The sequence below is a fragment of the Stenella coeruleoalba genome (assembly GCF_951394435.1).
Source record: "Stenella coeruleoalba genome assembly, chromosome: 6".
Lineage (NCBI taxonomy): Eukaryota > Metazoa > Chordata > Mammalia > Artiodactyla > Delphinidae > Stenella > Stenella coeruleoalba.
This window is the reverse complement of record NC_137151.1, coordinates 35671452-35685706: the sequence shown is the minus strand read 5'-3', so window position 1 is coordinate 35685706 and position 14255 is coordinate 35671452. Positions and strand designations below refer to the sequence as shown.

Genomic DNA, 14255 nt, shown 5'->3' with positions numbered 1-14255 from the left:
AACAGTTTTGAAGGTAAAAGGTACTATCTTCTTGTCAGTGTCAACATTTCTCTCGCTGGGTAAGTGAAATTATGTTTCTGTCAATGATGAAATCTCTCCAAAAGGGAGGTGACATTTTGCTTGGGTTCTGGCAAGGAAAGACTGGGTCTAATGAAACTGGTAACTACACGGACGCATAAAAGAACATTTGCATAGGAGGCAAGCAAACATCACCCCATTTCTACTGTCTGCAATGAGTGTACGCCCAGAACTCTTAAACCCTGCCTACGCTAATATGGCTCAATTGATTTGATGAGTATTTTTCACTGAATTTCTGCCTGGTGTTTGGGTTAGAGATAGAGCCAGAGACTGTATGCTACTGCTTTCTCTCTATCACCTATTATCCAAACTCATCGCTTGACTGTCAGCGGCCAATATTCAGATGCCTTTGCTATCTGCCCCATAACCTCGAGCAGCGCCATCTTGCTGATCCAACCAGAGCCATAGTCTATCACCTGTTCATCTGAGCTCAGTTGTATCACAAAATCAAAACCAGTATAAGAGATGCCAGATCCTGCATGAGAATTCAATATTCAAGGCTCCTGATCTGAGGAGGCACTGGTTTTCCAGCTGCACTTCCTCTCCCTCTGTGTGATGGATGGCATGCCATCTGAGCCCATGAGAGTTAATGCCCTCACCTCTAAGTAGGAATCCCTAAGACCTACAGCTACAAAAAGGAACCAGAGGAACTGCTTTGAAGGGTTAAAAGCAATTCCCTCCTGGAGGAGAGAACCAAGGCCCCTTTATTTCATAGTTGCTGAGCTGAAGCCTGCAGTTTTCTTGGCATCTAGCGTGAGCTTGTGCCCAGAAAACCAGAAATGACAAATAGAAGCAGAATCACAGCTTGGGCACACATTAATATGTTTGGACTCAGAAGAGGTAGAATTCTCTAAGATATTAAGGGGCATTTTTGTCCCACCTTAGAGTACAGCTCTGACGCTCTTCTCAGATCTTTTCATGGTTGATTCTTCTCAAACTAACAGTTGATCTAAGTCATGGGCGCATTTTGGAAAGTTGTAAATGTGGAGCTCGAACCAAGCTAAAATTGCACATGTATGAGAAACAGAAAAGGCTGGAACAAACAAGTGAAGGAGAATTCAGAGGGAAGAGTTTAACTATGTCCACGGATCCATCCAAAGAATATAAGCAAGTGCCACTTTTATTCCCAGTCACCCAAACGAATATTGGGAATTGAAATTAAAAAGCATTTTTTCTAAATTATGCCATTATACAAAGCATCATCACATTTTCTCCCACTTCTGTCCTCTCCCTCTTTCCCCACCCTACCCTGCCTCTAAATAAATCAAATTTCCAACGTAAGATGTGGCCGATGATAATACGCAACATTATTCTGTGAGCCATCAAGACAGAAAAAAATGCTGCCAATTCAACCCTGACACACACCTTGGTTTCAGAGATGTTGAAATGTGAAAAAAGGGTTCATCTTAAAATCTATGAACCACAGCATACACACAGGCGCACATGCGCGCGCACGCACACACGCACATCATACGCGTCCGTGAATTCCTCTAAGCAAGGGTAGAAAAACTGTCATCAAGAACCGATTTTCCAAACAGGCTAGATTTGTGCTGCCCCTTAAAAGGAGGGTGTGGGGAATTTGAACTTTATTTTATGGCATACATTTGCTGCCTGAAGACAACTCGGAACACCATTGACAGATAATGGACCACATTTCATATCTGAGAAATGTCTTATTTTTAAAACTGAAAGCAGAGAAAGTCATTAGGTTTGCTTTCACTCTTGCCACAGAACGGCAGGGCAATTTTCATCATACCTACTCCTTTTTTTTTTCTTCATTTTCCATTTTCCTCTTCTCTCTTACATTCGCCTTTATTTTTGTTTTTTTTTTTTTTTTTTTTTTTTACTTGAAATCTAGTTTAGGTGTCTCCATATCTCATTAATGTGGTCTGCCTCAAAGGTCCTTAATAATAACTTATTGTACATGTTTATTACACTTGATAGGAAGTAATTTTATTGAAGCCCCTTTTGTTTCCTCGTTTGCTGATAATCTTGTGTCTCCACACCGGTAATACTGTCCCTAAGAAATTAGTATTTTTAGCATTATTCTTGTTTGTTATAACCAGGGAGATGATAATGAGAATTCATGAGGCTGCAAAACAGGCACAGTGACTCCATCTCTAAAACAGCCCAGTGCCTAACTGTAATGAAGATGCTTTGTACTTATTTGGCATAATATTCCTGACACCTAATAGTGGTCATTTTCTCTCCAACACTAAGGATTTGTTTAGATCGATTACTCATTGCATTGGTTGTTTGTTAAAGCCTTATCTAGGCCACTCATACAAAAGGGGGGGGTGCCAATTAATTGAAGTTTAATCATTCATCAAGTCAACATTTATTAAGTGCCCGATCTTTTCCCAGACATTCTAGCAGGCACTGCGGATAGGTCTTGGCAGAAAACGGAAACATATCCGAATTAAAAATAGCCCAATGTATTTGTCCCTTCCAGCTGCTATAACAGAATACCACAGACTGGGTAGCTTATAAAGGATAAACACAGTTCAGGAGGCTAGAAGTCTGAGATCAGGGTGCCATGGTCCGATGAGGGCTTTCTTCTGGGTCACAGACTTCTTGTTGTATCTTCACATGGCAGAAGGGGCTAGGGAGCTCTATGGGATCTTTATGAGAGCATTAATCCCATTCATGAAGCCTCACCCTCATCATCTAATCACTTCCCAAAGGCCCCAACTTCTATCACCATCGCATTGTGCATTAGAATTCAAAACGTGAATTTTGAGGGGAAACAAACATTCAGAGACCATAGCATCCAACAACCTCCAGACAGTTAAACTTAGCACTGTCCCTTCTAAATTTCCTCCATCTGATGAGCAATTATCACCTCCTTCTCTGGATTCCTGTTGCCCTCAACTAAGACAGCTCGAGCCTGTGCCACAAAATATATCCTTAATAAAAAAAGAAAAACGGAAGCATCATTTAGAGGCATAGCTTATTCCATTCTTTATGTCTTCTGCTTCATTTCTCTGAGGCCTTCAGACAAAAACTAGAACATGTTTCAACTTTACTTTAACCATATATTATGGAAAATTTCAAACATATAAAGTAGAAAGACTAGACTATGAACCCCAAGTACTTATTCCCAGCTTCAGTAATTATCAACAATTCTGCCATTTTTATTTCATCTCTGCCTTCCACCTTTTTTCATATTGGATTTCAAAACCCAGATCTCCTACCATTTCACCCATAAATACTTCAGCATGTATTTCTGAATGATTGGGATTTTTTTCTCTTTTTAACTTCACCATAATGCCATTATCTCATTCAACACACTTAACAAGAATTTCTAATTATCACCTCATAACCACCCTTATTTTTCCCCGATTGTCTCAAAAATGTATTTTTATAGTCAATTTGTTGAAATCAGCCTCCAAAGTTTGCAAATAGCATTTGTTTGATTAGTCTTTTAAGTCTCTTTCAGTCCAAAACCGTTTTCTCTCCCTTTCTTCTCCATGCCATTTATGGACAAATGACAAATTGGTCATTTGTCCAGTGGTTGAATGCATCCTCGTGGTGTCATCCAACATGTTCCCCTTTCCTCTGTATTTTCTATAAACTGGTAGTTGGATCTAGAGATTTGATTCCATCTAGGTTCAATATTTTTAGCAACAAGATGTTATGGACCATGCTGTGGTGTCCTATTGCATCACATCAGGAGGCACAGAATGTCTGGTTGTTGCACTTTTTGTGATAATCAATGAGTTCAGGTGATGTCAACCTGATTCACCCACTAAAAAGCCTCCCCATGAACTTTCACCTAGTGTTTGTGTAGCCATTGATAATCATTGCCTAGAGCCACTATTCCATCAGAGATTTTTCCAGTTAATCAATCATTTCATGTCACAAGTATACCACAGAGTGAAATAACTTACCCTGGTATTGATTAAACTAAATCAGAAAAAACTACGGTTAAAACAGTTTTTAAAGCACTGAAACACACTTGAGACTGTTATCTAAAAAATAAATAAATAAAAGTAGGAGAGTTCAACCTATAGATGTCTCCTCCTCTTTTGAAAACAAAAACTCCATTTTCACTGAAAATTTCCTAGACCACCTACTTGATAGCACTTGCCTTTTAATACCTATTGATTAGGAAGATGTAGATGATGAAAAGCTTCTAAATTCAGTGACCCACTAAACAGATGTCTAGTATATTAATCATAGCAGTAGTCTACACACCCCTGAACTATAGCAAAGCATGTGTCCTAAGGATAAAACATAATTTTAAATTATTCAAGCTGCAATCTTTCCCCCTTCTGTCTTACATCCCAAACCATGCCCTCTAAGGAGCTGATCACTGGTGGGACTGGTGGAAGGAAAACTTCTTCAGGCTGAGTGTCACAAAAAGTCTGTGGGAGCTTACAGAGAGCAAAGAACAAGATTTTCTGGACAATGTGCAACAACGCGGATGGACCTAGAGATTATTATACTAAGCACAGTAAGTCAGAAAGAGAAAGATAAATACCATATGTATATGTGGAATCTAACATATGACACAAATGAACTTATCTACAAAACAGAAACAGACTCACAGACATAGAGGACAGACTGATGGTTGCCAAGGGGGAGGGAGGGTGGGGGAGGAAGGGATTGGGAGTTTGGGATTAGAAGATGCAAACTAGTATATAGAGCATGGACAAAGAACAAGGTCTTACTGTGTAGCACAAGGAACTCTATTCAATATCCTGTGATAAACCATAATGGAAAAGAATATAAAAAAGAATGTATATATGTGTATAACTGAATCACTTTGCTGTACGGCAGAAATTAACGTAACATTGTAAATCAACTATACGGCAATAAAATTTTCAAAAATTAAAATTAAAAAGATTTTCTGGCCAGATTTTCTCCCCTCTTCACCCTTTGATATTTTCAAAAGAGAATGCAGAAGGCTCACATTCCTATTCCAATTACATGACTTACATACGTATGTGTCAGATATGGTGTTGATTCAGTCAACAATGTTTTCTTACAGATCTACAGCTCGAGGCAGCCCTCTTTTCTTCCCCCACTGGGGTCCACAGTCCAGCAACTTCCCTATATGGGTCTCTGGTACTTTGGTTCCAAACACTTCAACCATAGGCTCTACTGCCATCACCATCCTGCGATAATATTAAGACTACTCTCCATAAATCTAGAAGGCAAACAAGTATGGTCCCCCAGAGAAGGGCACCTTCTAAGCTAGAAGTTGGTTCCCCAAGACCAACTAGATAGCCCACAGTAGCATGAGTCCTAGTGGCCATCAAGGTAAGGAGGACAGACTGATGGTTGCCAAGGGGGACCAGTGGCCTACTCTCCTGCTGAGGCCAGAAGCACACACGGTACAATTGCCTGGTTAGGCTGACTGCTCACAGACAAGATAGGAGGCTAATCTGGCCATTGACCTAAACTCTGATGTTTGCAGCACACACTCATAGGGGCCCCAGACTCAAGCCTTCTTCCTCTGTATAACAGGCCATTTGATATTTCTGCTGACATTCTTCACTCAAAGGTATTTTATTCCAGATGTCATGAAGTGAAACTTTTGAAATTGTGAAGCGACTTGTTGCAAGCAGAGCTGGCTTTACAGAGATGTTGAGATGAGGACCAGCTTCTATCCATCGATCAGAAAGAATCTGCAAAACATCTTAGATGAAAGACAGCTACGAAAAGGGCTGGGGAGGCCGAGTGGACCTGAGTAGAATGCTGAGGATGGCAGCTAAACAGGGACTCCAGCTCCAATTCTGTTATGGAGCACTTTTCCCAATATTCAAAAACCAGAGGGGACAACTTGCCATGATCCAAAGGGCTGAGTCTACTCTCTTCATCAAGCCTTGCCCAATATTCCTCTTAACATGTTTTTAGAACTGCTCAACCAGAACATACGCCTAAAATGCAAATCGGGGGGAGGGGGGGAAATAAAGTATCATGTTGTCACTGATTCCAGCCTATTTTAAAAAATATTTTATTCCTTTTTAAAATAAATTTATTTATTTTATTTATTTATTTTTGGCTGCGTTGGGTCTTCCTTGCTGTGCGCAGGCTTTTCTCTAGTTGCATTGAGCGGGGGCTACTCTTCATCGCGGTGCGTGGGCTTCTCTTTGCGGTAGCTTCTCTTGTTGTGGAGCATGGGCTCTAGGCGTGCAGGCTTCAGTAGCTGTAGCACGTGGGCTTCAGTAGCTGTGGCTCACGGGCTGTAGAGCACAGGCTCAGTAGCTGTGGCTCATGGGCTTAGTTGCTCCATGGCATGTGGGATCTTCCCGGACCAGGGCTCGAACCCATGTCCCCTGCATTGGCAAGTGGATTCTTAACCACTGAGCCACCAGGGAAGCCCTGATTCCAGCCTTGAGGAATGAATCCTGACAAGAGCCACGTAGCGTTTTCTTAGAGAACCACTGTGTCCTCCTCCTTGCCTCTTCCAAATGAAACTGGACAGTAATAAAGTCAGGCTCAGCATTCATTCATTCATTCACTCAACATTTAATGGACAGCCCTATGCTAGGAGGTACAGCGATGAACAGGACAGATTGCTGGTCCACGATTTCCTGACCTAACCAGTGATATCGAAAGCTATGACACTAACCTCAGAGCCTCACGGTAGGACGATGCTACAGGAGAAGTGAGTCTCTCGTGCTGCGGATGCAGCATTCTAACTGTTCAGTGGGCCGTGAGGGAAAGCTATGCAGGGGCAGGCCTTTGGAGTCTTGATGTTTGCTTCTGATGTTTTGCAGCTGCAGGTGTGGCCCTGGAATAAGAAGAGGCTGGATTCTACTTACCCTGCAAGAAACTCCATGTCTCAGCTTTCTGGGTTTTCTGTGGTCAAAGCTCTTGCCCAAGAAGGGCAGTCACCCGAGGAGAATGATTCCTGTAAAAAGAAGAGAGCGACTTAACCGAAGCTAAGACCTCCTCCCCAGGAGGACTGTAGAGGAAGAAAGAGGAAAGGTGACTCTTAACAAAGATCTATTGCGGATGGGTGCAGGACAGCAAAGATGCGATGAGAAAGCTCAAGTCCAGGTCCTATTTTATTAATTAAAATTTTTATTGCAGTACTTGTAGATTTACATGCATTGTAAGAAATACTACAGAGAAAATCCCCTGTATGCTTTTCCCAGCTTCCCCCAAAGGCAACATCTTGCAAAATCACACTCTACTGTCACAAACAGGATATTGACAGTCATATAATCCACCAGACTTATTCCAATTTCCCAGTTCTACTTGTACTCATTTTTGTGTGTGTCTATAAAGTTCTATACAATTTCATCACCTGTGTAGATTCATGTATTCATCTCAACAGGAAAGAAAATGCGCAGCTCCAACACCAGAGGATCCCTCATCCTGCCCTTTTATGACCACAACCATCTCCCCTAACGACCACTAAACCTGTCTTCCATTTCTAACTATTATCGTGGTCTGATTGTTATATAAATGGAATCCACGATACTGGCTTCTTGGGATTGGCTTTTTTTGCTCAACATAATGCCCTGGCTATTTGTCCAAGTTGTGTGTGTATCAACAGTTTATTCTTTTCATTTCTGAGTAGTATTCTATGGCATGGATGCACCATAGTTGAACCCTTTACCTGTTGAAGGGCATTTGGGCTGTTTCCCATTTGGGTCTATTATGAGTGAAGCTGCTATGAACGTTCGTTTCCGGTTTTTCCAATGCTGAGGGACGTAAAATTTAGAGTCTACATTCTGGGACAGACCCCAGTGGTAAACGGCCACTGAGTGTTGGGCTCACTGTGCACGGGCAGGCTGTGGAGGTAAAGCATTTCCACCCCTTAGACGCTGGGCTAGCTGCTGAGTCCCGGAGCTTCAAGGCCCATCACCATGTGGCCCCTGGTCAGCATGAGGACTGGATTGGAGGAGCCTCAGCAGCGCTGGCAGGAAAGAACGCCAGGTGTCCCCTGCTGCTCAGTGTGGCTTCTCCAACCAGCAAGTGCCTGGGCAGTGGCCGCAATGCAGATTCCTGGGCCCAACCCCAGAAATTCTGATTGGGTCAGTTCAAGGTGAGCCCAGCAATCTGCATTTATATCAAGCAAACCAGGTGCGCCTCCCTTGGCTCCTCCCCCTTCCTGGTGTTCACACTTTTGTGTAATCTCCACTTCAGTGTGGGTGGGACCTGCGACTCGATTCTCAGCCAATAGAATATGACACAGGTGATTAGGTTATGTTATAAAAGACTCCATCTGGCTAGGAGACGTGCTCTAGAGACACTCCATGCTGGCTCGATGAAGTAAGTAAAAACCACCGGTCCGGCCCCTAGGAGCTGCGGCAGCCTCCAGCCTCCATCACCAAGAAGTCATGACGCTCAGCCTGACAACCACACCTACCTGCGTGAGCTTGGAGGTGGATTCTCCCACAGCCCAGCAGTCAACATCTTGACTGCAGACACTGTGAAAAACAGTATGGAGGTTCCTCAAAAAACTAAAAATAGAGTTGCCATATGATCCAGCAATCCCACTCCTGGGCATATGCCTGGACAAAACTACAATTCAAAAAGATACATGCACCCCAATGTTCACAGTAGTATTATTCACAATAGCCAAGACATGGAAACAACCTAAATGTCCATCAACAGACGAATGGATAAAGAAGATGTGGGGTGTGTGTGTGTGTGTGTGTGTGTGTGTATATATAGATATAGATATAGATATAGATATATAGATATAGATATATATCATGGAGTACTACTCGGCCATAAAAAAGAATGAAATAACGCCATTTGCAGCAACATGGATGCAACTAGAGATTATTATACTAAGTGAAGTAAGTCAGAAACCAAGAAGAGGATACAGCTGAGCCCTGCCCGGACTCCTGACCCACAGGAGATAACAAATACAGGTCGTTTTAAGCTCCAAAATTTGTGGTACTTTGTTACACAATAGAAAATGAATACATCATGTGTTAGGAACTGAATGTTTGGGGCCTTGCATTATTCATCGGTTGAGATCGAATCCCCAGTGTGATGGTATTTGGAAGTGGGTCTTTGGGAAGTGATTAGGTCCTGAGGGCAGAACCCTCATGAATGGGATTAGTGCCTTACAAAAAGAGGCCAGAAACATAACTGGCCTTCTTTCAGCCATATGAGGATACAATGAGACGTCATCAGTCTACAACCCAGAAGGATCTAAGACAGAACCCTGCTGGCACCCTGATCTTATACTTCCAGTCTCCAGGACTGTGAGAAATAAATGTTCATTGTTGAAGCCACCCAGTCTACGGTATTTTGCTATAGAAGCCCGAGCTGACTAGACACCAGGTGAATTCTGCTGGCTCTTGCCACGGAGAAAGTATCAAAATCTCATTCTCACATATAATGGAATAGAACAAGGAAATAACTTGATGTCAAAAGCACCCGACTCTGCCATTTACTGGTATAAACTTGGGTAACTTCTTCAGATCTCAGTTGCTTCATCTATGAAATGGAAATAAAAATAACTTCCTCATGGGAAAAAAATTTTCTACCCGGCAATAGATAACCAGTATACTGAGTGGTTCTGATGCAGAGTGGTGGGCCCTACCCTGGACTGTACCTTGAGAACCACAGACCAAACCAAGGTGGGGCTGAGCCTCAAGTAGAGGGCAGTAAAAACCTGCCTCAAACCAAACCCTACGGTCTTCTTTTTTTTTTTTTTAAGAATCTGGAAAAAAATATATTTATTTATTTTTTTACAACGGTGTGTTAGTTTCTGCTTTATAACAAAGAAGAACCTAGGGGTAAGACAGGAATAAAGACACAGACCTACGGTCTTCTTGACATGAAAGACCTGCTTGTCCCCTGGGGGGAACCCTTCAGTTCCTCAGAAGTACTTTGGAGTTTGAGTAAGGACTGTCACCTGCCCCCAGGCTGCCATCTGACTCTCCCACCCAGAGGTGGCCCAAGACTCTACTTATGGAATCAAACAGCAGACACTTTGTAGTCTGTCTCCTTTTACCACTCTCTGAGGTAGTGGGGAGCTTCTGGAAAAACCTTTGGGGTTCTTAAATGCCTCTACTAAGTTTTCTAGTATCTAATTGGTCACAGCATCAGCTTTTAAATGGCAAAAAGACGGACAGGTACAATTATGTGTATATAAACACATATATACATTTATTTGCCTTAGTATCTTCCTCTTCCTACACACAAACACACACAGAGGAATGCAAGCACCATAACATAAGGGCAGGGAATTTTTCTGTAGTGTTTAATGATGTATCTCCTGAGCCTGACAGGTATTTGCAGGAAGGAAGGAGGGAGGGAAGGAAGGCAAGAGAGGGAGGGAAGAAGGGGGTGGGGTGGGGGGAAAGCTAGACTAATCAATGAAATTAATCCAATATTAACAGATGATTATAGTCTCCTCCTTTCACACCCCAAAGAAGTAGTTAGGAGAAATATTCCAGGGCTGAATATGGTATGGGGATTCATATTCCGAAGGCAGTTGTCCATCCCCTTTCGGGAACAGCAGGGACATCTTAACTGCATGTTTATCTGTCATAAGATAGCCCTGGTGTCCTCCATCAGCCACAGTTTGCAGCCAATTGAAGACAGCACACATATGTTTAGAAAGCCCAGCAGTGACAACACCACTGTTCACCCTGAGACTTCTGCTTGTGATAATCCACTTCCTGTCAAACAGTGGATGGCCCACTGGGGAAGGGCCTTGCTGACGCACGATAGCCATAACGGGCCAGTCTCTAAGGAGACCACCCAGTATGAAAGCTGATTAATAACAGAGTCAAGCCTGAGAAGAAAGCTTCTCTTTTTTTTTTTTTTTTTTTTTTTTTGCGGTACGCGGGCCTCTCACCGTTGTGGCCTCTCCCATTGCGGAGCACAGGCTCCGGACGCGCAGGCTCAGCGGCCATGGCTCACGGGCCCAGCCGCTCCGCGGCATGCGGGATCCTCCCAGACCGGGGCACGAACCCGTGTCCCCTGCATCGGCAGGCGGACTCTCAACCACTGCGCCACCAGGGAAGCCCGGGAAGCTTCTCTTTAACTTTCAATTTCCTACTCTGGCTGAAGACAGATGTGTAATTTGATTTCAACATGGCTTTCTGAAGCTCTAGATTTCTCGAGCAGTAAAACCAGCTTCGTGGCAATCTTTTTCCTCCTTCACCACTTCCTTAGCTTGGGGGATCAGATTCTTTCAAATCTGTCAGATTCAGACGAATCTGATGAGCTTCCTGCATTATTTATCCTCGAGTAAATGAGGAAAACCATTAACAGCTTGCCTCGGATCTCTTGGCAAATCTAACCACTGAGCACACTGATGTCCTGTTTAATCAAATAATTTATCTACACAGAATCAACATTTCTATTCATACTTCACATTAAAAAGAAGGAAAGCAAGGCACTGTCACACATTCTCTCCTTTAATTCTCAAGAGATATAAATTTGTTCTCCTCCCTCTTAAGAAAAACTTCTTAAATTGCTAGTGTTTCATTTGGAACCATCACCTCTCTTCGCTCTGGGAAGTGAGGGCAGAAGAAAGGGAAGGTACTGGAACATGCACTGACCGAGGTCTGCCTGGCATGTGCTGCCTGTGTGTGCACGTGCCTGGGAGAAAAGGAAGGGTTCTGTCTTGCACCAGATACCTTCCCTGCACCTTCCCCAGGCTCCCCTATTTACCCGAGGTTCCAAATGAGAGATCACAGAGCAGCATTGAGGCAGGCTGTCTGCCTCCTGGGTTTTGGACAATGCGCTCTGACTCCCTGCCTCTGTACATTAACCAAAAAATATCAAGTGCTCATTATGTGTAAGGCACTGAATGACAAATATGTGAAGACAGAAGATCACCCAGTGGGGAGAAGGGAGTGACCCTGTGCCACACTCAGCGCTGGGCACTGACACACATTTTCCCCTTCAATTCTGACAAGATACAAATTTGTTCTCCCCTATTTAACCCATGCAGAAACTGACGCTCAGAGGAGTTAAGTAACTTGCCCAAGGTCACACAGCCAATAATGAACCCAAGCCCATCTTCTTCCTGCTACATCACAAATTATCCCTGGTCTGCTGACTATTAGCTACCGTTCTTCCCCATGTCTTTGTTCCCTCCATTCACAAACAGTCACCACTTTATCTGGGTTTTTCTTCTTTCTACTACTACAGGATTAGGGTTACTCTCTCCCCAGATAACTTCCAAAAGGGTTATTTTATGTTACTGCTAAATTCATCCAACAAGTGCGGCCAGATTTTGGGAGAATAGGGCGATTCATCATCAAAATATGCAATGTAAACACCACCCGGTACAGCTGTACACAATGTAGGATATGAATCTTTATGTCAAGAGCTGAAAAACAGCCGCATGGCACAGGGAGATCGGCTGGGTGCTTTGTGACCGCCTGGAGGGGTGGGATAGGGAGGGTGGGAGGGAGGGAGACGCAAGAGGGAAGAGATATGGGAACATAAGTATATGTATAACTGATTCACTTTGTTATAAAGCAGAAACTAACACACCATTGTAAAGCAATTATACCCCAATAAAGATGTTAAAAAAAAAAAGAGCTGAAAAACAAGTGTGTGACCCCCCTAAGAAGAACAAGTTTTGGTGGCACAAACCCTTCAAAACATAACTTTTATTTCTTCAATAGGGGTCTTTCCTTAAAACTGCAGAGATAAATAACCAAAGAAGCAAACAAATAAATGAATAAATCAATAAGGCTTCAAAGGAAGTAAGGACCACAGAGAAAAGCTAATGTGTTCTTTCTCTGCTGTCACTGATCAAATCAACAACGCTCTCTACCGCCGTGTGGCAGGGTGTCTCTTGCTCTCCTGTGCATTCACGCCTAAGAGCAATGACATTTGCTGATTACACCCATTTGGTTTTCAGAGGCCAAGGTGGACTGTATTTGCCTCTCCTATTAGCCTAGCAATACCTTCCTGTATTTTTTGCAGTAGATTTTCTGAACGGCAATAGGCTCTAATCAGTCTTCCTGGCTTCATTTCTCAGAATCTCACAGTCTCCTCAAGGAACATTTCAAACCTGACTTATCATCATTACCAGATGCTAAATAGTCACCAGATTGCATATTATTTATTACACCTAGTTCAGGTCCCTGTTCTAGACTCATGGGTCGAATCACAGAGCATGTGAAAGACTGTCCCCACAATACGTCACGGAGACTCTACTATAATGCAGGGTCACATTTTGAAGGAAGCATTTCACCCCGCACGGAATAGCTCTGAACAGCAGCTGAGTCCTACGTCTCTTCAAGGCTCTGTCCCATATCCAGGCACAGGCTCCCAAGCAGCCCCTGAGCTGCACGCCTGTCGACGCAAACAGCAGTCACTTGCCCACCTCTCTCCAGCGGGGCCAAAGCACACCGCCACGTGCCCACCCCGCCCCGCCGTCTGCTGCTCTATCACAGAGCCTGGCAAGCAGCTGTAGGAGAAAGTGATTCCAGGTCATCCCTGTGTGGGCAGAAAGCACCCAAAGGTTACAGTGAGGTGAGAAGGGGTCACAGGACTACCCTTCTGGGACAAAACGACACTCCCACTTTGACCCATTCTACAGAACAAAGAGCCCCCAGTGGTGACCCTTTGAAGGACACAGGTTGCACCCTGCCTCCCTCAGGTCTCCCAATAGGCTAGCAGTGGCTTTCTATACCTCCCAGCCCCCTCCTCTCTCCCCCAAAGGAGGGAAACTCGCCTCAACCATGCACAAGTCATGGTGAAAGGGATTCCAGCTGAATTCTCTTCCAGGGAAATGTCTCTAACTTATCCAGGGTTTTGTGCTCTAAGAAGACCTTTCAAAACCCTGACTGCCCAGGAAGCAGCTGTCTGATGTGGGTGGGGGGATAGAAGCAAGCTCAGCCAGGTCTAAAGACCCAGGAGACCAAGGATGCGTTCTGTATCACTCCAGGCGACAGAATTAGAACCAAGAAGTAGGTGAATGAAAGGTTTCTCCTCAATACAAGAAAGAACTCCAAACAGAGTTTGTCCCTTTTGGGACAGTCAGGCTTGTGGAAGGGCTAAACAAAGGTTAGGTAATAACTTCCAGGATGGTGCACGAGAGGCAAACCAGGAACCCGCTAAGACCTCTTCCACCTCGACATTGGTGTGACCCTGGGGGGCTATGCACATGAAACTTACAGGGCCACAGCATTCCACACCTGCAACGGATTTCTGAGTTCATCATGTCTAGAGGCTGCAAATGAGCACCCCCAAGTTGAATTCAGTCCAGGGGAAAACTTCATTTT

General features: G+C 43.7%; 1 protein-coding gene across 1 annotated transcript in view; it reads right to left on the bottom strand.

Annotated features, from left to right (window-relative positions):
• THSD7B (thrombospondin type 1 domain containing 7B) overlaps positions 1-14255 on the bottom strand; it is a 1185627-nt gene that overhangs the window by 1125507 nt on the left and 45865 nt on the right. The window contains exon 3 of the mRNA XM_079925246.1: positions 6659-6820. The gene's annotated coding sequence lies outside the window, so the exon portion shown is untranslated. The remainder of the gene's footprint in view (positions 1-6658; positions 6821-14255) is intronic.